At 42.0% G+C, this 24,485-nt stretch overlaps 1 protein-coding gene across 6 annotated transcripts in view; it reads left to right on the top strand.

Annotated features, from left to right (window-relative positions):
• The window catches only part of ZHX2 (zinc fingers and homeoboxes 2), a 113,317-nt gene that overhangs the window by 33,508 nt on the left and 55,324 nt on the right, over window positions 1-24,485 (top strand). Inside the window, exons 2-3 of one of the 6 annotated variants that reach the window (XM_073330227.1) lie at window positions 10,916-10,989; window positions 13,635-13,867. The exons of 4 other annotated variants lie outside the window; for them this stretch is intronic. The gene's annotated coding sequence lies outside the window, so the exon portion shown is untranslated. The remainder of the gene's footprint in view (window positions 1-10,915; window positions 10,990-13,634; window positions 13,868-24,485) is intronic. One more of the 6 variants, XM_073330224.1, reaches the window with a different exon arrangement.

The following is a 24,485-nucleotide window of genomic DNA, read 5'->3' as shown; positions in this document are numbered from 1 at the left end:
ATGTAGTAAGTGTTTAACCTTGTAATGAAAACCAAAAGCCAAAAATCCTGCCTTTGTTGAGGAGTTACCCAGCAAGACTAAACTTTAGCTCAGGTGAATGTCAGACTTAAGTTCTAATGAACAGTGGGGAGGGGGGGTGTTAACTAAAAAAAAAAGCTGATAAAAAAGTAAAGTATTTGCAGAGTCAGTAGAAACGCTGACCCAGATAAGTGTGTGAAAATTAATTTCATGCCCTAGAACTTTTTCTGCATGTTTTTTAATGCAATATATCTGATCCTCCAAAAAGGAAGTAACGTATAGGATCTCAGCAGCTCTGAAGAGTCACATTGGAATAATAATAACAAGAAGAGAGTTGGAGAACGAGTGTGCACATGTACTTTTTGCATGCATTAAATACACTAAGAAAGGAGAGATTAATGTCATTATCTTTCAAGATATGGGTGTACATTCTGTGCCATCTATTCTGTGAGATTTTTAAATTGTGAAATGCCATCATCCTGAACAACTCCCCACAATCGAACATGGTTTTTAGGGAGAATAATAAAACCTAGTCTTCCGCCCCACTGTATTCTAGTTCCATCCTGCTCCAGTTGAAATCCGTAGCAAATTTCTGTTTTAAATGGCAGCTGAATTCATTATGTCCTGGATTATTCGTCAGCTGGAAAGTTGCAAAACCAGCTATATCTGCTGCTGCAAACGTGACCCAACGTTTCTAGAGCACATGATTCTTCAAACTAATCGATCCCCCAAAAATTAACCTCCAAGCAAATTTATTTTGGCCTCTTTTACAGTAAGCACCTGATCCTGAATTCTTTGTGCTCCCCAAACTCCCATTAATGTTCAGGGAGTGGGACGGAATTTGATGTGAAATAACAAATTATTGTTACTATTAGTGTAATTGTGATTAAACCGATGTGATGCAGGCTGCAAAGGGAAAGTTCATTCTATTTCTTTACATTCCCAGCTTTTTAAAAACATTTAATATATAGATGGAAGGGGGAAAAGGAGACAAGATACTGTAACTTAAAAGCCAAATCCATCAGTGCAGTACCTAGCTGTGTAGCAGGCTGTGAGCTGGACATCTCCATGGTAGACCACAGAGCAGCCACCCTCAGTAGCCTCTGCAGATCCAAGGTGAGGGTTGGACCAGAAGTGGATGCTCTAGCAGGAGAAACACTAGAGCTGTGAGATGATGTATAACCCCCATTTATCCCCGCCTAGTACAGTCACCACTGTAGAGACCTTCCAGAGCCATGGATGTGTGGCTGGATGTGCCCCCACACATCATCTTAACTATTTATATGTTTTATTCAGTCTGAAAAATCTTCCCCTTTGGCCTTTGCTTTGTGTCCCAAGTAAATCATGACTTGGAAGGTAATGATGGCTCTTCACTTCTATGTACAGCACCTGAGATTTGGGAGCTATCTAAGGGCTTGTCTACACTACCGCGCGGGGTTGATCTAAGATACACAACTTCAGCTACGTGAATAGCGTAGCTGAAGTTGACGTACTTAGATCTACTTACTGCGGTGTCTTCACTGCAGTAGATCGACAGCTGACACTCTCCCGTCGACTCCGCTTACACTTCTCGTTCTGGTGGAGTACCGGAGTCGACGGGAGAGTGCTCAGTGATCGATTTATCGTGTCTATACTAGACACAATAAATCAACCCCTGCTGGATCAATCGTTGCCTGCCGATGCAGTGGGTAGTGTAGACAAACACCAGAAGTGGCCAGACTTGCTTTGTTAGCTGTTTCGATGTTTGGGATTTCTTTCATGATTTCACCCTAGGTGAAAGCATATATAACATAAGGTGGTTTGATGGTTTCTGATAATGGGAGCACATGAACCTAAATGACGAGAGACTGTAAGTGACCATACACCAGCGTATAGTGGACTCCTGGCATCCTCTCCCACAATCTTTAATGCCTCCTTGATGATTACTTTTAGCTGAAAATAGGTCACCTGGCCTGCTCTTATGGGCTGCTGTCCAGATTGCTCCGTGTTTAACATCATAAATGTAAATACATACATGCACTTACTGAAAATGAGAGGACAGATAATGCCTAATGGCAGCCACTCCAAATGAAACACAAGTACAATCACCTGAAAAGGGAGTGAAGTGATTTCTTGTTTTATTGTTACATCCTGTGCTCATATTATTTCCTTTGCTGCTTTTGCACTGGCTGCTGCTGTGTTTGGCAGGAAATTGCAACCCTGATGCCTCCAGCTCAGTCAAAACCAGAAATAGTCCAAACAGCCTGATAAGAGAAACCACATTTTTAATAACAAAATTTGGATGTAGGCAGCCTGCTCAGTATTTTCTTTTCTGTTTTCTTTTTTGTTTTTCAAATTAGGGAGAAAGGGAAGAAGGGGGACGCTTTTCTGTGTGTAAGCAGAAGCCTGGGTCAATGGTTGGGAAGCTATCAGGACTTGGGAGACCCAATTTTAATTCCTTGCTCTGCCACAGACTTCCTGTGTGACCTTGGGCAAGTCTCTTAGTCTCTCTGTGCCTCAATTTCCCCATCTGTTAAACAGAGATAATAGCACTGCGCTACCTGACAAGGGTGTTGTGAGGATAAATACATTCAGGATTGTGAGACACTCAGATACTGTGATGATGGGAAATGTATAAGTCTCTACGATAGGTAGAAATGTTGCTATCTGCAGCCCAACACAAACTAGTCACAGAATTTACTCTTGATCATACACATTATGGTATGACACCTATTCATTCTAATAAAAGTGAACTGATTATAATTTATCCTATCTTCTTTCCAATTTGCCAAGCTCACTTTAACCAATAATTAGTTCAGGGCTTGATCTTTCAGGATTTGAATCAATCTATTTCTGTATTTTATTGCCTTAAGTTCTCTCTGAAATGTAGGCATGTTAGGTTTTACTCTCTTCCCTCCCTGTCACAAACTGAATGATCTGTGTGTGGTAGATCTGTGTGTGGAAAGAGGTGTGTGGTAACTGAGCTAAGCCCTGTATGCATTATGGCGGATAATATCAATCCTGCCTATTCCTTTGTGTATTTCTACCAAGCATATCACTGTGGTTCCCAGACCTGCTCTAACATTGCTTAATACAGTGTTCAGAATTGGGTTGTAATTTAATTAGTTGGGGGGAACATTCATAGCATGGTGGATTGCTTGTTTTTTAAATCACTGTATGTGTGCTGGAGAGGAAAACAGTCTTGCAACACTGCTACTGTAGCAACAACTATGATGGGAAACAGTTATCAATCATGGTTCTGGCAAAACGGTGTCTGAAATAGCTTTCCAATACATATTTTACTAGCACAATTTAAGTTAGTGATAGACAAGCCCTCAGTGTGTTGCATAGTGTGTAACTTTTTAAAGGGTGTCCATCTCAACTGTGTAGGAAGAGGTTATGTAAATATTTTGGATTATTCCTCTTAACTTATTTGGCTTGAAATAGATGTAAACGATGAACTTTCCATTGATTGGCTAGAACCCATCAGGACAAACACCACTCTTGGGCTGAATTTTCGTATGTATTCAAACAGTGTCCTCCTGTTTCTAAACTACTGACTGCCAATTTAAAATAGTACGCAAAAGTAATATTTCTCAGCCATTCTGAAAACACAGCACTTCTATTTGATGAAGGAATAAAGAAGCAAGAAGAAAAAATAAATAAGGTAATGTGATTGTTTCATAGGTAACATATATACAGCTAGAAGGTGTAATGAGAGAACTGCTGAAAAACATCTTTGAGCAAGGCTTTTCACTAGAAAAATTCTGACAAGATTTAAAGATGGGGATACTGAGGAATTGAGAGACTATGTGAACTGTCTAAATAAGTGTGTGAAGGAATAGATCCCCAGATGTGTACCTTTTTAATTTTTATTCCCAGAAAGGCTCGGTTGCTATTGATTTTTACATGGAAGGCACTCAGATACTACAGTGATGGGCAGCAATATGAACCCTCACACAGATGCCCTAGTCCATGATTTGTCTCTCTTTTGTAGGTCTTCAGATCACGTGCACCATGGTGAAGTGTAGAAGCACCATGTGATGAACTAATTTTAGTACCAGATGTTCAGGTAGCTACTGTTTACCAGGTTTAGGCATATAGAGCATTACATCCTAGTGTTGCCCCCACTAAAATCTCCCTGGAAACATTCCGATGAGCAAGTAATTTTCTGCTTTTTCTCCTCTCTTTTTATATATATACCACCTTTCTCCCTTGCCTCCTCACCTGCTTCCAAATACTTGGAGGTAACTGGCAGAATCTAGGAAATTTTTGAATAAAATGTTAGTCTGTTGTTTGTCTTGCTGTAATTTAAGATCAATTTGAATTAGGAAGATAGGCGCAGATTGACAAAGTTATTTAGGCTTCTAAATTCCATTGAAATCAATGGAAGCTAGGAGTGCAAATATCTTCATGGTTCTGGGCCAAAGAGAACTCTGAAATACAACCCATGTTATCATCTGGCTTTAGTATGGAGGTGGACAACGCTTCATCATTAGTATAACTTACCTTGGATGCTGGCTAATATAACAGTGGCTGTCTGTGCAACATTAATAAGGAGCTCCAGTCATAGACTTTGAGCTCATTGTGAGATTTTCCTAACACACCGGCTTTTGAGGAAGTTTAGTGTCTTGGAGCTCTCTGGTCTCCAGGGGAAGTGTGTACTTTGCACCACCTCTTAGATGTGGTATGCCTCCCCTTTTCCTCCAGATATGCCTGGCCAGGTCTGCAAAATGATGCAAATAGGATGGGCGAGATGGGATCTGTCCCCTCCTGGGGTAGTAGTAAAGAACAGGTCCAGGGACAGAGCACAGCGTAGCCCTTGGTGTTTCTAAGTTGTGGTTTTGTTTCTGTTTACTGTGTCATGCACCTCACAGTTCAAATGGATTTGATACATTTTCTTCTTGACCTTCACCGCCTTAAATTTAAAGTGCTTCTGTCAAGGTTTCCAGGCCCCAGACTCGTCCTCATTAGAGTGTAACATTTTTAAGGTGTATCAAGTCCTTAGTACTTCTCCTATTCCATATTTAAATAAATACCTGATGTCAATAGTCAAAAACCAACTACCACTTCAAATGAGCCTCTGGGGGCAGGGATATTGTTAGATTCCCAGGGCTGGCTATGCAGTAGCTATTAACTAACCAAACAAGATTTCCCCAGAGCTGTGCTGACCTTGATCAGTGATGTCTGTGCACAAACCAAGATGTTTAGACACAAGGTGCATGTAAGGTGAAACTATTAAATGCAAACATTCATTTGAAAACCATGTACTTTATTTTCTAGGTTATTCTTGGTTCAAAAGCCTTTTATTGAATTGGTGTGTTTCTCTGGGGTCAGTGTAAAATGCTGGGGTCCTTTTAAGGAATTCATGGTTTCCAACAACAGCTGCTGTTAAATGAAAATAGCCATATCCATTTCAGCTCCATTCAAAACACAAGATAAAGCCAGTTAAATGGGATAAGGACAAATTAGTGGGAATGGAAGGGCAGGGATTATTGTTTCCAAGAGGGTCAGACACCTTGCATGTTTTGCAACATTGTAGGTCTTTGTAAAACATTCCAAAGTGTATCCTTCAACTTCATTACTTTATATTTCATGTTGATGTTTTTAATAAAAAAACGTGTTCCCGTGCTTTATGGGTTTATCTGGGAAACAAAGGGGAAGTGGATTAATTAATCCTCAATACACCTATCAGGTATGTAAGCATTATTTATTCGCATCATAGAGATATGTATAGGACTTGCCCAGGCTTACACAGAAAGTCTGTAGCAGAGCCAGAGAAGCACCCAGATCTTCTGATTCCAGTCTTGTGCTCAAACCATAAAGCCATACTTGTTATATGTGCTTTTTGTTATTGTAGCAATGTATATTTAGTAAATTACACAAGGTTACTGACTAAAAAGGGTGCTTGTATGAGGTTTGCTAAATAGCTGATGCAGGAATGATTCTCTTGCCGCAAAGCTTGCCTAGTGCTTAAAGAAAAGACGCTTAGAAATCCAAAATCTTGTATGTTAAAACTGATGTCTGTCCTGCAAAACCAGGATCTGCCAGGATGAATTGAATTTTCAGCATGTTGATATAGATTTCCAGACAGTTTATAGCTGCTAAGTATATCATAATAACAGCATATAATCTACAAACTGCAGACCATACATTGCCAATGCAGCTGTGAATATTGAATTCAATATCAAACAAATAATTCAAGTAAATAGGGCTGTAATTTTTATTATGGTAATTTTTAGGGGAAATCCATGTATTAGGGTGAAAAATATCAGAACCCTTAGGGCTGTGACTTAAATACTCAAAAGGTACGAGTCTTGGATTCTCATTTAAAGAGGTCATTTCAAGAATTGTGCCCATAATGCCCTTTTTGATGCTCTGCCTACCTGAGTGTTCCCTGTGTTTGAGTACTTTATGAGAAATAGTTGGAACATGAACCAGAGGGAGATCTTGGCTACCTTTGTGACAAGTTTAGTTCACACGGAGTTGCAAGCTTATGTCTTGCCTCCTCCCCCACTACCCCTCTCTCTCTCTCACTGCTATGAGTCAGAACTCCCATTCCCAAGAGCCCTACCATTCCAAGTAGGGGCTTCGTTAATTTTTAGTGCATATGCCCCTGACAGAGCTAAAGTCCGAGAGATTTTGTGATCTTGCAGCAAGAAAGCTCTACATAGGCAGTAAAGTACATCAGCATTGGTGAGCAGAGAATCTGAGTTGCAACTTGGAAGGCCTGGGAAGGGTCACAAGTTCAGGCTAAAGCTTTGCCTCAAAATATTTGTCACCACAGCCTGGATGTAGTAAGTTTATCGCACTTCCTCTGATGTCCGTTCTTTCCTTTAGACAGACCTCTTCCATCCAGACAGGGAAAAGGCAGGGCAGTGCAAATGCTCTGAGAACATTTTCTTTGATGAGAGACGCTGACTGCATAACATGTAGACCGAAGGATAATAACCAAATTGAGTAAGTCTCTCTTGCTCAAATCTGGAATATGTTTGGTTAGCTGGACAGAGGGCCTTCCTAACTATGAATCAGGACATTTATACTCCATGATCAAACAAGTATAGTGGAGCACAGTGTCTTTTTAAAAAAAGAGAGATGACTCATTTATTATGATTTGCCATTCCTCTTTTCAGTAATAAGACTGAAATGTAGGCTTATTTTAGCTCAGGAGGGAAGCAGCACTTTGTGATACTTATTTTTATATCTCTATCGATAGGGGGACGTAACACATACCAACTGCCTGCCCCACTCCCACTCGTGTTTTGCATTGTAGACAGCCTGGGGAATGCTGAAGCCAGAAGGTTTGTGTCTGCTTACCAAAGAACTGGGTTAAGCCTAAATAGGAAGAGCCAGAGAGTCCAAAGGCTGTTCTCTGCCAGCAGATGTTTTGCATTATCTGCTGCACACTGATGCTTTCTGTGAACCTCACTAGGGCTTAAACTACCATGTTGGCATCTTCTGGGAAAAATCTTTGCTTTAAGAGCAAGGACGCAAACAGTTCAAGGACTCCCACTTCCGTCATAAACATTTCTTATACCAAACTGATAATTTTCTTAGTTTCAGTGAATCTCAAAGGAATTTCTTTTTACCCGGCTATTAAAAGGTATAGTTATTTTCCCTTCCCAACCCCCTTCCCACATATCATCCCACAGAAATATCTGCTCTAGATCTATGTTCCAGATCACCGGAGATCTTGACATTTGGAGATTTGTTTCCTTCAGCTTGAACAATGAAAAGTCACTCCATTTTCAGATTCTCAGTGCTGTTATGTTTGGGCTGCAAAAAACTGCACGGGAATGTTTGAGTTTATAAAAAAGAGTTTCTAATAGGTTTTTTAAAAAATCCTTAAACTATTTATATTGGTGTAAGATTTTTGTCAAAACTTTTTTTTTATAGCAATCTAAATGTTGCGCTCAATTTGAGACCCCTTTGAGGGAGACAGCATAGAATCATAGAATATCAGGGTTGGAAGGGACCTCAGGAGGTCATGGACCATACAGACTGGGATACAGAAGGGGGAGTCAAGAGATTCATAGATCCGAGACCAGAAGGGATCACTATGATCATCTAGGTTGACGTCCCATATAACACAGGCCATAGAACTTCCCCAAAATAATGTGATGTGAGTTCTGTCAGTAATTTGGTGATTTAGGTTCTGAGCCTTGCCCAAATTTTCTCATGCCTCAGTTTCCTCACCTGAAAAATGGGAATGATGATTACATACCTTTTGTAAACATCCTGAGATGTCTGTATGAAATGTACCATTATATGTGATTATTTATTATCTGATGTAATTTCAGTAGTGCTAACCCCAACCATTCAAAAATTAGGTCAGGTCCCCAAAAATCCTGAGATTGGCTTAAAAAACATGAGTTTTTAAAAATTGAGACCTTTTTTATTTGCCTTCTGGTTTCTTAGCCTTTAGGTTTACCCTCAGGTTATGGTTTCAGTTTTTTCTCCACACCAATGAGGAGTAGAAACTTTTATGTTTAGAGCTGAGAATCTCACATAATCGCTGTAGGAGCCGGGGCTTTACGAAAAGCATCAAACATTGTAAGACTCACCATAAAATCCTAAGAAGTAGCAACACTGTAAATTTTTATAATCCTTCCTTTAAAAACAGAGTGGAGATGGGGCTCTCTCTGTTGCGGTCACAATTCTCGTCACCTTCCAGGAAAATAGCTGTCTCCAGCCCTCGGCTCAGGAATGCCTACTGTTACTGTGGTAGATTTGGAGCTCCCTGTAACTTACCACTATTCTGTGCGTTTGTCTGACTGCTGTAAGGGGGTTTACTGTATGAGATGAAGGGGTTAATTCAAGACAAGGCTGGCTGCACATAGGCAGGAAAGAGTACAATGTCTTCAGATAGCCACTCATCTACCAGCACTCTCAGGACACTGCGAGAGCCATTGACTTTGAAGCTCCACCTCTGACACCCTGCTGAGCTCACCAGACTGGTTTTGGGCAGCAGGGCAAAAGGAGCCTGGGAAATTGAGAACAAAGCACTTTGGTTGGATTTAAAAGCCAGACCCTCAAGAACATGGTGAGGGAGAGTCAAGGGGAACAGATTGAGACCCAGGCTCCCTGAGGGTAGAAGTCTGGGATAAGATAGGCCTGCCTAGGATTCTAGGTAAGGTAGGCATGCATGCAGACCTTTTGTTTTAAAAAACCTTTTCTCTTATGCTGTGCTTTGCTCCTACTGGTAAGATTAAGCAATACTTGGTTTTAAGAAGGCTGTTTTGGGTCACTGTAACCAGTGGTCGTGGCTCCCGAAGGGAAGAACTACAGGTACTGAACTCAGCTGGCTTGAGCAAGGTTGATACACAGGGGACTGAGGCTGGCTGGGACTCAGTCTAAGAGAGAGAATTGGAGGATTCTGTCCGAAAGAAAGTAAAGGCACGAGGCCTGGCAGCTGAGGGGTGCATTCAGAGAGACCAAAAGAGGGGTAAGCAGTGTAGTGATCTCTATAACTATGACCGCAACTAAGGGTCTGTCTACACTGCAATTAAAAGCCCAGGGCTGGCCTGTGCCAGCTGACTCAGGCTCACAGGCTTAAGCTGCAGGGCTATTAAATAACAGTGTAGACATTCCAGCTGCAGCTTAGGCTGTAGGACCCAGTGCGGGGGGGGGGGGGAGCCCAAACCCAAGCCCAAATCAGCTGGCCCAGGCATGGATGTCTAATTTCAGTGTACACATACGTTGTATTGCTTTTTAAAATTACAGTTTAGGGGAATTAGAGCTTCTTTGTATTTTGAGACCGAGCAAAGTAGGTGCAGTTTTCCTTTAACTATGTATAAATATGTAACTTTTTCAACTCAAACTTCTTGAAAATGGTTTCGGTTGTATCACACACCCCAGTCTCACAGTTATTGGAATTGCTTTGATGTTCTTTCCAGAAATCAAGTCATATCTTCTTTTGGGAAGAGCCAGAAAACATCTTCCTCACTTGCTGGAAAGGAGCAAAAGACTTATGGTGACTCTCTTCCTATCCAATTACAGATTTTCCAACTTCCCATTCAGTTGAATGACAAGACAGTCTGAAGTTTATGTCCAAATCCTTCAGATTGAGTTAAAAATGCAGGTGGTTCTCTATTTGCTGACTGAAATGACAATTTCCTTCAATCCCTTCTCTTGAACCATTCACTTAATCGTGACATTTGCTTCCCGTGTTCTTCTTGCTCTTACCACTCCCATAATTATTCTTTACCTCCGACCTCATTCCAAACCCACCTTACTCTACAGGCTCAAGGGTTGTCTGTCTGCCTGTCTCCCAGATACACACACCCCTTCTGAGTCACGCTAAGCTTTTATCGTCAGGGCTATTGCTACAGCTGCTGAAAACGGGAGTAGCCCTATCTTCATTCTGGTAAGAAACGGAGATAGGTAAAGCAAACGGTAACATTTGGGACACATCAGATGAGTCCTTCTGGTGAGGAAAATGGCAGCAGGACTTCTGTCAGCAGGTGCCACTACTCTCTCCAGAGTTCCACCACACCCTGGATGGATGACCTCTTTGTCAAGATGCCATCTCCCCATGGGCTAGCAGAGCAGATTGTGCTTTGGAGGAACGTGTCTATTGCTGGTAGACCTTCTGGGGTTAGTTACAGTATATACAATTAGCAGCAATATTTTAGGATTCCAGAATGTATGATAGGTTTCCACTGTCTGCTCAGCTTAAGCAATATGAAATCTTGTTCCAGACACTTCCCAGGTAAATAATGCTACCTCCATATGAACTGAAGTCCAAGTCTTCTGGTCTAGCACTCTGTCTTAGTAATGGTGAGCTAGAAAAAACTATTGTCCCTCACTCTGCTCTGATTTTTGTTTTACTTGCTGGTCAGAGAATTGGGGTGGGTGTTTGCTTTTTTTCCCCTTCCTTCTGATTAGTTAAGTTTTTATTCCTTCCCACCCCCTGTAGGTGTCTGAAGTTCTGCCTGTCTTCAGTGCAGTTAAAAATACTAAAAATCCCATGATGTAAGTGATACGTTACTGGTGAGTAACATTTTCTCTTTTGTTTAAAATGAGAAATCTGGGTTTGGTCAAGCAGAAGGAAGGAGATGGAAGATTAAAAATCAAAGTTAAAGTGCCCTTATTTAAGATATTTTGTACAGTGAGAAAATCCACTGTTTTTTGACCTCTCCTGTAAATCACAAAATAAGGTCCATACTGTATGGGCTGAATAATAGCCGTGCTGAAAACATAGACCACATCAATGTGTTTAACTGAGAAAAGGGACAACAAAATGGACCTGTGGCACTATCCAAAGCTCATTTATTGCTTTATTTGCTGTGCCACAGACAGATGAAATTTTGATTTTCATGTTGTTGGAGATCTAAGTTCAGAATTCTTCTTTGGTGGAAAATCTGCATATTCTGAAGGGAAAAGGGAAAAACCGGATCTGTCAAGATTCTGATGACATTTGTATCTAAGACGCCAATTGTATCATCGAAATAGACAACTGGTCTAGTTGGGGCTGGTTTTTGGGGAGCAGTAGGAACAATGTGTCCCAGAGCAACAGCGCCATTAAACCACAGGTCTGACACCTAGATCCTGCTGGATCTAGCCAAGTGTAGAGGACTGGGACAATGAGAAGCACAAATACCAGGGGGGAAATTGGGGCCAAAAACTCTAGGATCCATGGGTCGGATCCAGGTGTTCACATGCTGTTTCTCCAGGATTCACTGGGATCCAGATTTATTTTGGTGTAAGAGGCATGCCTACACTTGCTCTCCATTTAGGCATTACAATTTGGAAGGTGGGGAGAAAAATACTGGCTGGGTCTAGGTGCCAGACCCAGGGTTTAGTGTGGTATTGTTCTGAGGTACATATCGGCTTGGCGGGGGGAGGGGCGAGTTTACAGCAGTAAATGCAGTTAGTCTGCTCTCTATTTTTATATTCTAATTTGTTGTCTTGCACACTAAAATGGGCAAGATCCAGGTAAACCTATCTTTTATCCACACCGTACAGTGATGCCTCTTGTTGCTTCCAAATGAGCAGAACTTCAAGTTGAAATACAATCCCATTTCATTTTGCTTCAATGGAAAGAATCCCTTTGCAAGGATGGGTCACAGAGAGCAGAATGAGACCACAAACTGAAACCATTTAGGGAAGAAAGTTGTAAGGACTATATTTTGCCAACGAGAGAGAGGGACCGATTCCAGCTCTGCTGAGAAAAGAAATGATCACTAAAACATCTAGCAGTCATTTAGGAATTGAAAAATGTAGGTATAGAGTAGCAATTTTGCAATAGAAAATCCTGTGTTTCAGTCATTTTGTGAAATGTTAAAGTAAGCATAAAGAGGCAAATATTTTGGAAGAGAAGCTATTTTTTAAAGTGCAGTTATTGTTAGAAAAGTGACTCTGAGTTATCTGGGGATTTTTTATTCTCCTTGATAACTTCCATAGCACATATTCTTCAGTTGAATAAAAAATGTTTTTCTCTAAACTACCAGTGTTTCCAATGCCCCCTGAGCTCTGAAAATCTGCCTGTGTTCTTTCAGTCAGTAGCTAAGACTCTGCAGTCAGGACAGAGGCCATTCTGCTTCTGATGCATGAGCCAGACCAGAATCCAGCTCCTTTGCCTGCAGCTGTGTTGCCAGCAAGAGTAGAGCTTGTTTGTGTCAGTAAACCCGGCAGATATGACGGGGATAGTCACAGGGGATCAATGTATTAGAAAGATGCCCTCTTCACCTAGTGTCTCTTTCTGAACATAACCATGGGTTAGAGGGCCACTTTAAAGTTGTTTGTTCACCTAGCTTGAAAAGTAACGTTAATTTGTTTTGAAAATTCATTCATACATTTGAACATTGGTTGGGGGTGGGAGGTTGTTTGTTTTTTGTTTTTGTTTTTCTCTTTAAGGATATTTATAACGCTCACATCGTGGAACTGCACCTTTCCTGTACAGTAACAAACCACTTCTCCAAAGGTGCACACCATGGCAGTCCTTCCCTCCCCTGCTGTTCCTTTAGACACACTTCTACTGAGCTAGGGGTGGGCAAACTTTTTGGCCTGAGGGCCACATTGGGACTGCGAAACTGCTGTGCCTCCCCAAACAGCCTGGCGTCCGCCCCCTGACTGCCCCCCTCAGAACCCCCAACCCACTTCTTGTCCCCTGACTGCCCCCTCCCAGTACCCCCCGCCCCAACCACCCCCCAGGACCACACCCCCTATCCACCCCCCCCCCCGTTCCCTGTCCCCTGACTGCCCTGAACACTATCCACACCCTTGCCCCAACTGCCCCCCCAGGACCCCACCCCCTATCCAACCCCTCCTGTTCCCCACCCCCTGACTGCCCCCGGAACCCCCTGCCCCTTATCCAACCCCTCTCCCTCCCCCACGCCACTCAGAGCAGGAGGAGCTCGCAGCCCTGCTGGCTGGCCAGAACCAGCCACGCTGCCGCGCTCCCCGGCAGGAGCCGCAGGCCAGAGCGCATGCAGTGCAGTGAGCTGAGACTGTGGGGGAGGGGGGACAACAGGGGAGGGGTCAGGGGCTTGTCTCCCCGACCGGGAGCTCAAGGGCCAGGCAGGACGGGCCCGCGGGCCGTAGTTTGCCCACCTCTGTACGAAGCTGTCAGTATTGAAACTGGCAAGAATCCAGCGCTCCAGCATTTCAGAAGCCACTCTTCTTATGAATTCTAGGGTAGTGCTAGCTTCCAGTGCAGCTGGAAGATGGGGAGACTCACTCGTATCTGCCTGCTCGTTCTTCAAAACTCGGCTGGTAGCTCAAGTTGAACAATGTCCATCTTCTAGACCAAAGTGAAGGGATGATTTTGAAAGAGGAGTGCAGCCTGTATGTGCCACTAGTATATCACAGCCGTGTTGAGAGAGTGAAGAATAAAAGTGAGATAACAGACCACGTGGAAGCCACACAGGTAATTGGTGTGCATTATTCTCATGAGGCTATAAAATTATTTGCGGTGTGATGTGGTCACTGCAACATAGTAAGAGCAGACTGTAAAATTCCCAGCTACCTGTCTCCTAAGATACTGGCACATTAAATCCTCTTGGACAGAAGTGTGAATGAAGAGAGTGATAAACTGGGGCATGCAAAATGTCTGCAGCAGAGTTCTGCTGACTGACTGAGGGAAATGATACTGCTTGAGAGGTGGGGGAGAAACTGGAGATGGAAGAGTTTGGTTTCTGCACCTTTGCTATCTGCATTTCCTTTCAGTAGTTTCCTGTAGTTAGCAATGCCTAAGGGCCAGATGGTTAGTTATTCAGAGATACGTTTTAAGTGTAATTGTCATGTTCAACCTGGTGAGATTTTGAGGGGTCCAGGGGAAGGAAAATCCTTTAATATCCCTTCACCATTTTTTCTCTTTTTCAGTTCCCCGACTCTCCTCATGGCAAGCTTTCCCTAAGCCAAGGAGAGCTAGATATTGCCTATCTTTTTTCCCTTCCTTTCCTCCCTCAAGAGCTGTCAATATTGTCGCAGAGGTCACCTAGACAAGCTACTTAAGAAATGGCTGAGGGTCCATCCAGGAACTGAGCCCAAAACCACCACAGTGTTCCAGGATCTTGCCTGGTGCAGGGCTCAATGACCAAACTTGTGTCCAGTGTATTGAAGTGCGGACCTGCGGCAAAAATCAAAAATCCCTTCTGTGTAAGGGAATGTGCGTTACACATTGCTAAGTGGGTATGAATCTAACAATCTTGCTTAAGACTCACCTCTGAATTTGTTCCGAGATGTTTTCTTCATGTTCAGATAAATCCAATATTCACCTGGATTATAACAATGAGAGAATCCTCTTTCCTAGTTACCCAACAGCTGATGATGTGCCCGAGAGGCCTAATCTCAGATATACCTGTGTAAATCAGAAGTCCATTGAAGTCCATGTATTGACTTTAGCCAACTTCTTTTGTGATGTCCTTTTGACTTCATAGTGTGTGGTTTGTTTAAAATGTACATTATCACTTTTAGTATTGGATTCAGGATGTAGTGATTTTGTGTATGACACAAAATTCCCGATTTATCTGTGGGTCACATAAAGGAGATGTTCGTTGCGGCTGACTGTTCCCTAACAGGAAATGTTGGGGTGGTTTTGTTGTCAGTCCTGAGTTTGCTAACCATTTGTAACCACGTTAAAGACGAACAAAGCAAAGGAGAAAGTTCACCGAGTGCGCACAATAATGACTGTTCAAAATGTGGCAGAATGACAGCGGTTTGCTGGGCTTCCCTCTCCTCTTTTATGTGAGCTGAGAGATTCAGCTCCAGCTCCTTCAGTTCCTTGAAGGCTAAAATGTTCATTTTCACTTTCACCAGAAAGTCCACCTCTCTAAACATCATCAATTAATAGGCAGATATTCCCTGTGCTATATCAACCCCTTGCCCGAGTAGTATTGGGGGGAGACTGTGTATTGTAATTTCTTTAAAAAACTGAACACACGTACTAGTACATAGGGGGGAGTGAGGGGAATCCTGTCTCTAAGGAGTCAGAGCTTAAATAAAGCTACCCTTTTTTGACCTCCGAACTTGAGACCAGAGATCATAATGACCAGAGATGGAAGGCACTTATTGGATCACACAGTTCTCACCATGGCAGGATGAAGAGGAGACTTATTCCTTATTGCCATGAAATTACATTCGATCTCATACATGTGGGGGTTAGAGTTTCCAAAGCATTCACCATTGGCTTAGCTCTGCTCCCTTGTAAGGCTGCAATCCATTATTCTGTTTTTTCTGGACTTTGATATGGCACCCGTTTCATTAATATCGCACGATCCTACCCAGTAGATCAGAGCCTGACAATTCCTTATAGTGCCGAAAAGGAACAAAAAAAATATTTTTTTAAAAAGTTTAACAGTTGGGGGGGAGGGGCAATTTTCATTGAGCAGATTGCCACGAATTGCATCAATCCAAGAACTGCTTGTGGTTGTCATAGTCACAGCCTACAACACCCAAACAAAGCAGCAAGGAACCAAAGCTGGCATCCAAAAGCTGTTATATTAATAACATTCTTCTGGTTAATAACTACTAATTTATGTATGTAGTTTTCGTTTTTAAAAAAAGTATGAAACTTAACAATCTTTTGCTCACAGCTTGGTGTGGGTTTTTAAATAAAGCCTAATTTTTCATCCTCCCCCAAAATTGGACTGGAATTTCTGATTCAGTAAGAATCCCTGCAGCAAGTTTCTATTGGTATGACACATAGGTAAAATCCTGACCAGTGAAGTCAGTGGTAACACTTCCATTGACTTTAATGGGGCCAGGATTTCCCCCTATGAGAAAGGTGATTCAAAGGTGATTGCCCAGTGGGCAGTCTTTCAAAGGTCATTGCACACATGACAATATCCATGTGATAAATTGCACAGGGCTGTGATAAATAAATTTATTACAGGCCTATGAGTGTATTGCTTGCTTCCTAACCCATCTCCCCAAGACTTATTCTAACATCCCAAGTCCTAGAGTAGCTTCAAACTCCTCCATTTTTTCAATAAAACAACCTGAGTGAGAAAAGCTTTATCCTTCCTCCTCCACCACCCAAATAAGAAATTTATGCCCCAAAATTTACCTGCACAATGCCCAGGATAAGTGAGATTCTGTCCTGAGCCAGGGACTCATTTTCGTCTCTATAAAATATCATAGCTGTAAAATTTGGTACCTTGGGATCCTGCAAAGCTAAAAATACAAGCTTTATGCAATTGGAAAGATGAGGCTCAAATTCCTACCTTCCCAGTGGAGCCCAATGCCTGGCAGGGGCTGAGATATCAAACTTAAAAGTAGTGACATTTGTGTGTGTGTGTGTGTGTGTGTGTGTATAATACATAAACTCTTCCAGGCTAGTTTTGAAAGGGTTTTGCACTTACCAGATTTTATTTTTCTCTCCCTCTGAGACCTGCACAGTTGGACTTATGGCAGTGGTTCTCGTGACTCCAAATGGGGTTGTGCCATTAGCAGATGGGGTCACGGCAATCCCTAATATGTGGAGGATGCCATTTTGCTCCACACCGCATGACCGGTTATGTATAGTGCATGTGAGGTCACCATGCATGGAGGACACCATTTTGTACAATGAAGAGGCATCCGCTGCACAGCATGACCTCACCCGCACCATATGTACGAGGTCATGCTGTGTGGAAGATGCTATTATGTAGGGCAAAATGGAGTCCTCCATACATGTGACCTCACACTTGCAGGGAGGGTGAGGTCACACTGTGCGAAAGATGCCATTTTGTTCTACAAAATGGTGTCTTCCATTCTGCGTGGCTTCTGGGAGGCAATAATTCATTAAAATGGGGTCATGCCAACAAAAAGTTTGGGAACCCCTGGATTATGGTAACTTCAGGCCCCTGCTACAAGAAATAGTCCTAATAATTTTTTTTAGACTTTACTAAAATAGATTTTCTGTGACTTATGGCACATAAATGGTACTACCTACATGGTTATGTGGTGTGAGCTAAAGGTTTCATGAGCACTCATTTAGAATAACCTGCATAGTTTATTCATGCCTTCATCACTTGTGAGTAAAGCAGCCATTCCAAACTTACGCCAGTAAAACCTCTATACCATCCCATTCCATCATGTAGTTCCTATTTAATAGGGTCTACAATGCACACTCCAAAAGCATTTTCTTCCCATGTTGGGGGCAGACACTGAGTGCAACAGGCATTAGCCATAACAAAGAGGTCAGAGTCCAGAACCAAAGCGACCAGAGATGATCGCTGTACTCAGGGACTATTGATTCAGCGACTGCTGTATTCTTATCAACTCGGTCGTTACTGTGAGAGCCCCCTGCAAGGTCTTGTTAAATAATAGCTAGTGGTTGATTAATGTGCTGTGAGTCAGCAACGCAGTATTTTAGCTTTCTCTAGTTGCTATGGTAATGTTATTTTAACAAATAGCTTTTTAATATTTAATGAAAACTATGCTTCTGGCAAGCTAGAGTAAGAACTACTCCAATTACTACTACAAAGGGTTAGCAATGAAGAATATTTCAGAGCCACATTTTTTTCCCCCAGAACTGTCAGCTCCCTAAAAATCACTTTAATTCATTAGTTGCAAGAAAATGTAAGCCTGTTCCCAAGACACAAAGCAAATGTAATGCAAATCCGCAGTTACTCTGCAATTGAAGGTTGTCACTTCTTTGATGTGTAATGTCAACTCACTACATGAGGACATAGCAGTATGATAGCATTTATTAAACATTTATTTGTAGCTGGAATTCCTCATTTTACCTGTGCCTGCCTGATTTTGTTTGCTTCATGTTCCTTATGTGTCAGGTTGGATGCTTTTTTCCCCGCATCAGCTGGTACAGGAGGCAGTTGGTGTATCCAGATCAGACTCTGGAGTGAATCTTTTTTTAAGGTGAGCACCTGTGCTCCCTAATAAACCAAATATTCTACAGGGGAGACAATAACAGAGTACCAAGTCCCAAAAATAATTAAAAGCTCTTTTTATGAATTACATTATTTTATATTTTTTTATCATCTGCATAGTATCAGAAGTTGCTGGGCTTTTCAGGTAAGAAAGCTGCTCTGGAGAACTTATTGTGTGTGTGTCTCACAAATAATATAAGAAGGAAACATAACATGAATAACTCTATATAATGTGAGTTTCATAGATAACATATTTATATTACATAATTTTATATCAAGCATATAACATTATTTGAATGTTAATTAATTTTCTTTGTAAAGTGCTTTGACATCTTCAGAAGATTCCATTCTGTTCTAGATACCTGACGTAGTTCTCTGGTCCACAGCACTGTTGTATCTGAGCACCTCAGTTTTACACATATATCCTCGCCACAACCCCAGGAGGTAGGGAAGTGCTGTTACCTGCATTTATCGTTGGGGAACTGAGGCACAGAGAGAGAAACTGACTTGGTTAAGGCCACATAGGAAATCTGTAACGGAGCTGGGAATTGAGCCAAGTCTCAGGCTACTGCCCTAATCCTGGACCATCCTCCTCATTCTATACAGGTTTTTATACCACCTTGTCATCTTAGTATGTGAGCAACATCCAAAGCAACATGATTAACATCTGTCACATTCATAGATAAGCGTTATAGAAGTGAAATATCCCAGTGAGAGGCAAACATTATTAAACCCAATGAGTTTCCATATGAGCAAAGCAAAGTGCAAAGACGTTCAGACCTGCTGAAGACCTTCTAGAAAGTCAGTGACAGAACCAAGACAAGAACTTAAGAATCCTGCGTTTCCTGCTCTACTCATTAGACCATTGTCCCTCCCATTTATCCTAACTAAATTATAAGATCACGTAAAATAATCAACGAGGGAAGAAAAATAGAAATCTCACATTCTCTATTTTATTTTTCTTTCCCCGTTGATTATTTTAAGTGATTTTAATATGTTTGCTTAATATTGCACAAGTCTAAAAACCTTTATTACATCTGATACCACACCTCTTATTTACATGCTGAACATTTAGATTCATCTTATAGCCTTGTAGCTTCTGTAAAAATGTAGTCGGTGTCAGGCCCTTTGACATATTACCTTTGAACTGAGAAGGGACTCGACAGCTGAATGTGACAGACAAAAGAAGGAAAGGTGGGCAGGGGAGGACAAGGTTAATTTACAAGATCACACAGTTATATAGGTTCATTCTTGTACCATTCCTGATGGTTCCAAGAGAGGAGATTTTTTTGTTTTACAAAAATAAATTAAGTAAAATGCGGCTACCACAGAAGCAAACTCAATGGTCTTGTAGCGAAGGTGCATCTCTAGGAGGCATTTAAAAGAGCATTGGGTAGTGGCTTTGCAAATTATTTCAGGGAGGGCATTCCATGCCTAAGGGCCAGCATGGAAGGAAGGCCTGGAGATTGTTGTGAGAGAAGCTGACAGACACATGGAAGAGGGTTCAATTGCTGGTGGAATGGAGGAGGCAAGTGTCAAGATGATAACATACAAGAGCTGACAAATTATGGAGGAGCAAGAGCCTTAAAAGTGAGGATTAACAGTTTGAACTTAATGCAGTGGAACAGGGGGAGTCTGTGGAGGGACTTGGAAGGTGATCTGGTGACAGTGACTAACAAGGAAAGATGATTATCCTAGCCACTGTGCTTTGGAGTGTGTCAGAGTGGGGTGCTGTGTGTAACTGGAGAGGAGGCAGCAGTAGCCAAGAAAGGAAATGACCAGGGCCTGAACTGGAGCTTTAACAATGTGGTCAGATTTTGGAATTAACATGAAGGGGAAAGCAGCAGGATTTGTGTGCTAACTGGATGTGAGGGGTACAGGCAAGGGAGGAATCAAAGATGGCCTGGGTCTGAGTGACATGTGTTGTCAGCAGTGCTGTAGAATGGGAGAGGAGAAGGAAGGGTTTGGGAAGAAAAGTCAGGAGTTCAGTTCCACTGTGTTCAGCTTGCTGATGAAACAGTCAGGGGATGATGTTGGAGCAATTGCTCTGGGGGAAGGTATGCAACAGAGCAGTAGGGCTCTTCTGTTCACCTTGTTAGCAAGTTTTGGAGCCCTCCTGGGTGATGTGATGGTGACTGATAACTGCTGACTCCTGGCAGGTCTGGCTTGTTAACTGTATTATCCTGGACAGAAGGGAGATTAGAGGAGCTCTGAGCGGAAAGGCTAGGGGGATGGGATAGAAGGCTGTCTGCTGGGAAATGCAAGGATCAGCCAACCTTAGAAAGAAAGTTTAGACTAAGGGCAGGTCTACACTACAGGGCTAAGTCGACCTAAGTTACGCAATAACGTAGCTGGAGTTGACGTACCTTAGGTCAACTTATTGCGGTGTCTACACTGCGCTGGGTCGACGGGAGAAACTCTCCCATTGACTTACCTTATGCTTCTCGTTCCGATGGAGTACCAGAGTCGACGGGAGAGCGATCAGCAGTCAATTTAGCGGGTCTTCACTAGACCCGCTAAATCGACCCCCAGTAGATCTATTGCCACGTGTTGATCCTCTGGTAAGTGGAGATGAGCCCTAAGGTTCAAGTTTTTGTTGTTTGTTAGGACAGATCTACGCTAGAAAATTTTACCAGCCTAGCTACGTCAGTCAGGGGTGTGGGGTTTTTTTGTTTTTGTTTTTTCAATGGCATAGATATGCAAGTAAAAGACCTAGTGTAGATGCAATTATACCAGTATAAAAGTGCTTATACCAGTGTAATTTGTGCCAGTTCCCCAACCAGACTTTCCACTGTAGACTAGGCCTTTGTAATTCAAATGTAACCTCCAGGAAAAGGTGTCAATTCCAACCAAATACAATATGTAGAATCTGTTTACAGCAGGGTTAGAATTTTGCCTGCTTGTAATACAAAGGCATGATCTAAACCCTAGCATATTCCAGCAATACTATTTCACATTAAGGGTAATAAGCATATGGACTCAGGCTGTGTCTACGCTTAAACTGCTACAGTGGCACAGCTGCTGTGCTTCAGTGCAGATACTCACTACAGCAACAGGAGGGGTTCTTCTGTTTGTAGTTAATCTACCTGCCCAAGAGACAGTAGCTAGGTCGATGGAAGAATTCTTCCATTGACCTAGCAATGTGTACATCAGGTTAGGAAGGCTTAACTACCTCGCTCAGGATATGGTCAGAATTTTTCACACACCTGAGTGACGTAGCTGGATCAGCCTAACTTTTTAGCGTACACCTGGCATAAGTTACTGGGGAAGTCTGCTCTAGAACAAAGGGTGTAGTACTGTAAAGAGAAACTGAGGCCTGGTCCACACTAAAAAGTGGTCAATACAGCTACGTGACTCAGGGACGTGAAAAATCCACATCCTGAGCAACGTAGTTAAGGTGATCTAACCCCCTGTGTAGACAGCGCTAGGTCGATAGAAGAATTCTTCTGTTGACTTAGCTACTGCGTCTCGGGGAGATGGATTAACTACAGCCACGGGAGAACTGGTTCCGGCACTGTAGTGGGCGTTTGTGCTGAAGTACTACAGTGGTGCTGCGGTAGCTGCTGAAGTATAGGCATAGCCAAAGTCCCTAAGATCAGAGTTCAGGATTCCGTTTCCCTGTAACAGGTGATGATACCATGAGCACCCAACAGCAGGGTGAAGAATGCAGCTTTAAGCATTGTTGTAAGATACTTGTGGTGATTGTTTACACTTTCCTCTGAAGTTTCTGACACAGTCCACCGCTGGAGACAGGATAGAGTGCTAGGTGGAACATTACTGGTCTTTTCTGATTGGCAATGCCTGTGTTTCTAGATCAGCTTCTCTTGGCTATTCAAGAATAGCTCATTCGGTGAGAATACTTAATGCACAATCTTCAGCAGCACTGGGAAAAGAGCCCCACTGCAGAGAGCTGCTTCAATAACACCAACAGCATGACAATGAAGTGTTCCACAGGTAACCTTTGCTAGCACTATTCTCCCAGTGACTGCTCCTCGGGGCATCAGCTAACACGAGTGTGGAAATCAGTCAGGGTTGGTTTTCTAGAGAATGGACTGCTTAGGACTATGACTCCAGCCGTGCATTAGAGAAACTGAATTCTGTCACATGCCCCTGTTGTGCAACTCGCGTGATTTGCATCATAATTAGTCCCATGTAATGCAACTATGAAATTTGCATTGGTTAACTTGTGTTTAGCACTGATTTTGCTTTTAAGCAAATCAGGCTAGTATTTTATAAATGCACTGTGCACACACTGGGGTACAATAATAGTCTGAGTTTTCTCAGTTTTTACTGTCAACATTAGTCATCACTCAGTCAGATCTAAACAAATCTGGCATGTTTTCCTTTCTACACTGCCCAAAGTACAGTCCTCCCACTGAAAAGTCTAAAACTAGTCTCCATTCAGCACAGTCTGAATCCCAGTCAGCACTGCCATGTGTGAATTTAACCTAGTACCTTTTCACAGTACCTCCTTGCAGGTTTAAGGGGTTTGTGTGTGTCAGAGGGAAGAGAGAATGCAATGTTGAGAACCACTACAGTAAAAGTCGTAAGATCCAGTGTTACAAAGAATCGTGCTGCATTTACACTGGCATTTTTCAAAATGTAATTGTGGGTGAGACGGAGCATTATTTTTTTTTTTTTTTTTTTTTTTGGTGGAAGGAGGAAGTGGATTTTTGGTTTTGTGCTAAACCATTTAATGGGTTTCTACTGTTAGTACAACCTTTTTTCTCTGGCAGTTTCTCTGGTGTGCTAAAGAGGCCGAAACATGAGAGTGAGTCACCATGAATAGGCTTTCCCCTCCAGTACCAGTGGAGTGCGTCCTATGGTGATAACACTCTTTCCATTCCACTAGTATCTCTGGAGGATTTTAAACAGAACCTACTAAAGTTAGAGTATTTTAAATCAGCATCCAAGAGTTTTAAAAGAGCTGGAGCTCACTGGACTGTTAATGTTGATTTTCAATAAGTCTTGGAGCACTGGGGAAGTTCCAGAAGATTGGAAGACAACTAATCTTGTGCCATTTTTTTAAATGGGTAAACAGGATAACCTGGGTAATTATAGGTTGGTCAAGCCTGCCATCGATCCCAGGCAAGATAATGGAGCAGCTAAGACAGGACTCTATAAATAAAGAATTAAAGGAGGGTAATGTAATTAATGCAAATCAGCATGGGTTTATGAAAAACAGATCCTGTCAAACTAACTTGATACCATTTTCCATGAGATTACAAGTTTGGTTAATAAAGATAATAGGTAATAGCCTTGACGTAATATACTTAGACTTCTGTAAGGTGTTTGACTTGGTACCCAATGACATTTTGATTAAAAAACGAGAACAATATAAAATTAACGTGGTACACATTAAATGGATTTAAAACTGACTAACTAATAGGTCTCAAAATGTAGTTGTAAAAAGGGAATCGTCCTCAAGCTGGTGTGTTTCTGTGGGGTCCCTCATTAATAGCCGTACACTATTTAACATCCTCATCAGTGACCTGGAAGAAAACATAAAATCATCACTGATAAAGTTTGCAAATGACACAGAAATTGGGGGAGTGGTAAATAATGAAGAGGACAGGTGACTGATTGAAGAGCGATCTGGTTCACTTTTTAAACTTGGTGCAAGCAAATAATATATGTTTGACTACAACCAAATGTAAATGTATGCATCTAGGAACAAAGAACGTTGGGCATACTTGCAGGATGGGGGACTCTATCCTGTGAAGCAGGGACTCTGAAAAAGATTTGGTGGTCGTGGTGGATTATCAGCTGAACATGTGCTCTCAATGTGATGCTGTGTCCAAAAGCGATCCTGGAATGCATAAACAGGGGAGTAGACAAGTTACTTTAGTTCTGTATTTAGCACAGTGAAAATACTGCTGGCATACTGTGTCCAGCTCTGGAGCCCACAATTCAAGTACATTGAAGAGGGTTCAGAGGAGAGCCATGAGAATGAATGATTAAAGGTTTAGAAAACATGCCATATAGGAACTCAATTTATTTAGTTTAACAAAGAGAAGGTTAAGGGGTGAGTTGATTAGTCTGTAAGTATCTACTTGGGAAACAAATGTTTAATAAGGGGTTTTTCAGTCTAACTTAGAAGGGTATAACATGATCCAATGTCTGTAAGTTGAAGCTAGACAAATTCAGACTGGAAATAAGGTGTAAATTTTTAAC

This window comes from Lepidochelys kempii, chromosome 2, assembly GCF_965140265.1.
Source record: "Lepidochelys kempii isolate rLepKem1 chromosome 2, rLepKem1.hap2, whole genome shotgun sequence".
Lineage (NCBI taxonomy): Eukaryota > Metazoa > Chordata > Testudines > Cheloniidae > Lepidochelys > Lepidochelys kempii.
The sequence above is the reverse complement of the archived record's forward strand: the minus strand, read 5'-3'. Positions and strand labels throughout refer to the sequence as shown.